Genomic DNA, 6,590 nt, shown 5'->3' with positions numbered 1-6,590 from the left:
CTCCTCCGTCTCATGATTATAAATGGAATAATCTACAACTGTCAGAGGTGATGTACAAACACAACTTCAGAAATGAGGCCTTTCAATCCCTTCTGCCATAGGTCATGATTGGTCCTAGAGATAGGGAGGTGAATACAGCCTATAGATATTGATGTGTCAGAAGCAGGAAAGGGGGAGGGGAGGGCAGCTAAAGGGCCAAGCTCTGGATAAGAGAGAGGTATTAAGGCTGAAAACCTAGATGCAGTCTTTAAACCACACAGGGAGATTTGGTCCTTTGTTACTCTCTGCCAGTAGCTGCTAATAGTCCTCAATTAGAATCACCTGGAGGGCTTGTGTGGCCACAATTGGCTGGGAGAGTTTCCAACTCAGTAAGAAGAGAAACCCAAATTGGAGCAAGGTGGGGCAACGGGGGGGGGGGGGGGGGGAGGCGCAAGTAGTTATAACACCATGTGTTACTCCTGGAAATGTCTCATGACTTTGGGAGAAGTAATTCTACTCAGCTGTGTTACAGACCAAGCCCAGCCACATACCACCACATCTTGCAATTTAGTCTTTATCAATATATCTAATAGCATTGTGTCTTTAGACACTTAAAATTTTAAAAATTTAGAAACAAGCAATCCAATGATATTAATTTGCCCATGGCTAATAGATCAGTCTGGATGCCTCCAGCTTGCATTTGGTCATACAAAACTTTGGTGTACTCAACTCAGGTATACTCCATGTAAAGCCATCTTTCTACAAGAGACAATTCAGCCCGTGTTTTCTTTATAGATTTAAAATATTTTTTGTTAGCAGTAATGAAGAAAAAAACCCACCATGCCTAAAGCAAAGCATTTGCTTGAACGTTTTGTGTTATTATTTGTGTGGCTTTATGTAATTGTCTTAAAATTTCAAGGAACGCATACAGGTTGAGGAACAATTCGTGTTAAAAGGCTGCCCTCTTGTGACAATGTGTTGTATGTTTTACTGGTGAAAACTTGACCTTATAACCTCTAAAATCCAATTCATAATAGCATTAAAAAGATAGAAAACCTCAATGTTGTTTGGGATTTCTTTAAAAAAAAAAGGAATCTTGATTATATGGCAGTTTTAGATAATGAATTTTTCTGATTAGGTAGGTGTTGCAAGAAGCTGAAATTTAAACCCATCTCATTATTTAACTAACTTAGTATATACATTTCTAATATATACAACCCACTTCCCTGCTTTTAAAAAATTAGTTAAATTTTGCTACAGACTGAGGTGTCAGTGGCACACATCACAGAACTTAATACTCGTCTATGTTACTGTAACTATGAATGTTACCCCCGGATTGAAGAGTCAGTTAACCAGTAAATATCACTAAGGAAAAGATAAATAGTTCATATCTTCTGGCTTTGAGGAATTCTAGGTCCAAGGCAGGAGATAGGTGATGTAAACAAATGATCGCAAAGAAAAAATCATAAATGTTATAGCACACGTGTATATACTATACCTGGGAGTAGAGAAGAGTACTTAGTTTTTCTTTGGAGAACCAGGGAAACAGACTAGAAACAGCTAACATTGGAGACACTTGAAATTTGAATAAGACACACAGGATTTTATTATATGCCAAGAACCCCCTAGATATTGGAGATATGTTAATGAAAATACTTAATCCCTACTTTTAAGGAATTGAGTTGTAATGGAGAAACCACACCATAAACAATCTGAATACAGTGTGATGAGGGTTTATAATGTGGATTTTCTCTTTCTTATCTCTTGAAACTGTTCCCTTCTTCTCATTACCACCCTATAGTACAAATATAGTGGCTGTGGTGTTTTTGTGATGTTAATTTTGGGTTGTTGTATTATTTTCTTGTTTTTCTTCCAGTATTTTTCTAGGTTTTCTTGCCCAGTTCTAGGAGCAAAGTGATTCTGGGTTCACTAATTTAGAAGAATGGAAAGAAAGCATTTTATGGAAAGGAATAGTAACCTACAATTATTTCTGACTTCTAAAAACATAGCCCTTACAGAGAATTTAAAAGAATCACGGAACTAGTGGAGGAAAGTATTTTGATGAATGAGAAACACTGTATTATTGTGAAAGGAGACAGATTTTCCCCAGATTAGGAAAAAAATCCACTCTCCACACCTCTGCATTCCCTCTCTCTGGTTGAAAGGAGGGGAAAACAGAAGGTCCCTTGATCAGCAGAGGAGACCTAGAAGTAATTTCCTAGAAACATCCCATGAGATGTAAAGGTCCCAGAAAAAAAACAAAAGACAAAAAACTACAATGGTGTTTGTGCAGAAGGGGCCATCAGCAGACTCATGAGAGGATTTTTGCACTCCAAATATGAGAAAGAAACAACATTGGGCTTTTGGGCCTCAATGAGCCATGTGGGGATCGACAAAGCAGAGGCCAGCAGCAGCTTGTGTGGACAGATGGTCAACTAAGGACCTAACTACCCTCCACCCCCACGCTCTGGCTCTGCTTACCAAGGCTGTGCTCTGCCATCCAGATGCCGTCTTCAGGACTAAAGCACCATTCTCCTAGCTCCTAGGGGTGCTGACAGCTGACACCTTGCAGTAATGTCATAGCTGAATAAAAACATGTCATGAAAGTTCACAGACCCTTCTCAGAGACAGATCATATCCAAAGACTGGTCAATGTGGGTTTATAAAGTCCTGGCTCCTTTACCCCAATCTAGGACAGTTTTAGACCCATCAGAGTCAAGCTACCAAAAAAGGGGGGGGGATTATTTTATCAAAGACAATGATTATTCCTAATGGTGTGACATCAAAATTCCAAATAAATACAACTTTAATGATTATTTAAATGAAAATTCTAATTCCAGTGAGATAAAGAAGAAATTGGTAATAGCTTTGACTCCAGGGCAGAGAACTCTGGATATATGTCCTTTTAGTACATTTTGATTCTGTGTCATGCCAAGAGATTAAACCCTTAAACAAGCAATAGGAAATTCCTCGTGACACATTATATACAGATTTCAAAAGTTCCAAAACTCAGACAACTTGGACAGACATGAAAAGTATGGCCTAGAAAACCCTGTTAGATAACACTAAAGGGGATTTAATTGGTAAGAAGACATTGATATAAAAAATGTATGTGAAGAGTTTGATTAAATTATTTCATGAAATGTGAGAATTTCTAAGTGTGAGAATTTCTTTTTTTTTTTTTTTAAAGATTTTATTTATTTATTTGACAGAGATAGAGATAGCCAGCAAGAGAGGGAACACAAGCAGGGGGAGTGGGAGAGGAAGAAGCAGGCTCATAGAAGAGGACCCTGATGTGGGGCTCGAACCCATAACACCGGGATCACGCCCTGAGCCAAAGGCAGACGCTTAACTGCTGTGCCACCCAGGCGCCCCTAAGTGTGAGAATTTCTAAAAATGTCTAAGAAATCTAAATTTCTTACATAGTAAGTATGATTAATAAATATAAGTAGATATTTCTTTGTATTCACAGCCTAAATTACATATTCAATTTATATATTCAATTGTGCTCACATGAAAATTTGAATTTCCTCAATGAGAAAACTGGGGAGATTTCTATCCCTTTCTCCTCCCCCACACAGGGATGTAAGCAGATACATATAGTTGTGAGTCAGTGATTTTTTCCTAGGAAAAAAAGAGAAAATAAAAAGAACATTAAAGACCCTTTATCATGATCTCTATTAAACAACAACAAACAAACAGAAGCAGAACAAATAAAAAATATCCTTATTCTGGAGAACAAATGACAGAGATATGATGCAATTCAAGTCTAGAGAGGATGGAACCAACTCATTTAGAATATGCACGTTTGGCAGGCATGGATTTGCAAACCACTTCTACTAGTAGCCCCTCAAAGAGCAGGAACTGTCCAGATTTACCTCTACTATGTAGGTCAACTCATCCTGCCATTTCCCCCACGTCCCTGCTATTGCCGGACAGAAAGCCTATTACGTCTTTTAAAATAAAACCCATATGATTGTTAAGTGGATGGGACACAGTAATTCTTAATTGTTTCTCTTGTTTTGCCCCTTACTCCATTTGAGCCCACCTTAGGACTTCCACTAGATTTTCACTTTGATAGGGGTGGAAAGGGGTCTCAATACGTTTTAGAAGAAGGGATGAAAAAAATTATGCCTCATTAGAAGGCCACATCTATACAACACATAAACTCTTCTTTCACTCCTGCTAGGCTGTTGTGGCAAAATGTCAATGCATCGCTGCACTAATTTCTCCTTCTTCTTGAAGGTGCTCGCCTTGCTTACCTAATGTCTTTTATTATCCTTCTTCGTATGCCCAGAGCCCCAGCACTGGGGTTGGAGAAAACCTCTTCAGTAAAGCATATGAGAGATACGTCTTTTTGAAAACGCAAGTATGCTCATGCCCGGTTCTTACCTGAGAATCTTAAATAGCTCCTGTTTAGAGTAAATCCTTTTCTGTGATACACAAAACTTCACGTAATCTGGCCTGCCTGTATCCCTTCTGTTCTTCCTTCCTAACTCATTGTCTTCAAGTCTACCAGGCTACATTCTATTCTCTTCTATACCTCTCTCTTTGCGTGTATTAATCTCCAGCTATCCATCCAGAACGAATTTTGTTTGTTTGTTTTTAAAAAGAATTATTTAATTACTGAATGGGACAGATTAGATAACAACGAATTCTAAGTTTACATCCTTTAACTAAATTTTGCAGGGTTTTCAAACACACCAAACAAACAAACACCCAAACAAACAAACAGTTGTCTTAAGGTAAAATACAATCGTCTTAAACTGTTGCAAGTAATTGCAACCCAGGATGAAAAATTGTTTATCCTGAACATGAAAACCTGTAACAAAATTAAATTAATTATATAAAACTAATTACTTCCAGTTTTCCCCTTGCAAAGATACAAAACACATGTACAAGTAATTAATATACATCAGTCACAATACAATCCTGGATTATATGCCACAACCAGATGCTCTTTTAATTTTAAACTCATCATCAGAGACCAAGAGAAGGTCATTTCATTTTATACAAGACAAAATTCACATACCCAAAAAAAGAATGTCCCAAGAAAAACAAAAATGAAATCCTAGTACTGACAGTGACGCTCAGTACCCTAAATAAACAGTGGCCAAAATACCACTGATCAAAGATAAAATACTGGCTGTATATCATGGCAGTGAAATTCAAGAGGCTTTAACCCTTGGCATCAGAAATCCAGTTTTTTTCCAGTTACATGAATGCACACTTCCCACACAGCAAGAGTGGAGAAAGCGGATGGGCCAGCATAGAAAGTGAAGAGCTACTGTTCGCAGGAACACCCAGAGAACTGGCTTTAATGGAGACTTCTTACAAGGTTGGGCAGAAACCAACAAACGGTTATTAGCTGCTGTTTCATCAATTCAATCTGGAGGTGATCGAGTCCTAACGTTCAACATACAAATTTAGGCGGGAAAAATGTTGGTTTAGGTCTTATTTTTAAAGGAAAACACAAAACAGACAAGTATAAAAGTACCAGCCTGGTCCTATGCTCCAGTCAGAACTCTGCCAATAGGCTGGGTAGGAAAACGTCAAGATTCAGACTGCTGTTTCTCATAAGGACTCAACAGAATGAATCTTTAATGACTCCAACTGTAGGATAAGGGATCCAAAGAATGCAGGCATTTTAGTTAAAGTACTAGTCTGAACAGACTGCATTTTACGTGAAAACAAAAGGAAAAGAAGATATAATCAGGACTATATGCCTATATTTTATTTACAGTGTTTGAGTTCTGACAGGCCTGTATAACGGAGGCAGAATTCAAATAAAAAATTACACCAATCGAGTGTCAAATTTTCACCATAACTTTCCTAAAAAGGTGTTTTCCCCAATATCTACTAATCACAAAGAAACATGCACTGTGAGTACATAACTGTACATAAGTACCGTTCTGAAAAAAATGTAGAAACTAATGACATTGGTATGACAAAGATGTTTGGTAAATGGTGAATTATGATTTTGAGATCATCCAAAAAAGTCTTTTTAAACAACCCTCCAGACTTCAAAAATTTCTTCAAGTAGTTGATCTGTCCCAGTGTCATGGCAATGAGAACAAGAGCTTCAGCGAAGGACCAAAGGACCACTCTGCTGCTTGTGCCATTGTTGATCGGTCTGTGCATCCTCTCCTGAACTTCCATGGACTCCTGTTCCTGCTTGACAGCTGCCGCCACCCCTGCCAGCTCATTGATCAGTTCTTCCAGCTTGTTCTAGTGAGCTTCTATTTCCATGTCTTGTCCTCTGGGGACCTCCCCAATATCAATGGAGAACATCAGTATATTTGGAGTCATGGTAGCATCCTGTTGCTAAAACAAAACCTACTGTGTTCCATCTATGTCAGCAGCAAATGTGTATTTCCCACTAGCATCTCAGTCTCCTTTATACATTCTTTTATTATCAGGCCCTGTCATCTCCACATCGATGTTGGTAAGAAGCTGCCGTCTGCCATCTTGAAGATGAAGCCCATCTTGGTGCCCGAGGTGACCTGCTCCAAGAAGTACTCCTCTTTGTGCCTGTGGATCCTGATGAAGTAGTCCAAGGCTGTGGCCAGAAGGGGGGCCAGGAGCACCAGCAGCTCAGTGAGCATCACCAT

At 38.7% G+C, this 6,590-nt stretch overlaps 1 pseudogene; it reads right to left on the bottom strand.

The window, feature by feature from the left end:
- Positions 1-5,838: 5,838 nt before the first annotated feature.
- LOC100468146 lies at positions 5,839-6,590 on the bottom strand (annotated as a pseudogene).

The sequence above is a fragment of the Ailuropoda melanoleuca genome, chromosome 1 (genome assembly GCF_002007445.2).
Source record: "Ailuropoda melanoleuca isolate Jingjing chromosome 1, ASM200744v2, whole genome shotgun sequence".
In the NCBI taxonomy this organism is placed as follows: Eukaryota; Metazoa; Chordata; class Mammalia; order Carnivora; family Ursidae; genus Ailuropoda; species Ailuropoda melanoleuca.
The sequence above is the reverse complement of the archived record's forward strand: the minus strand, read 5'-3'. Positions and strand labels throughout refer to the sequence as shown.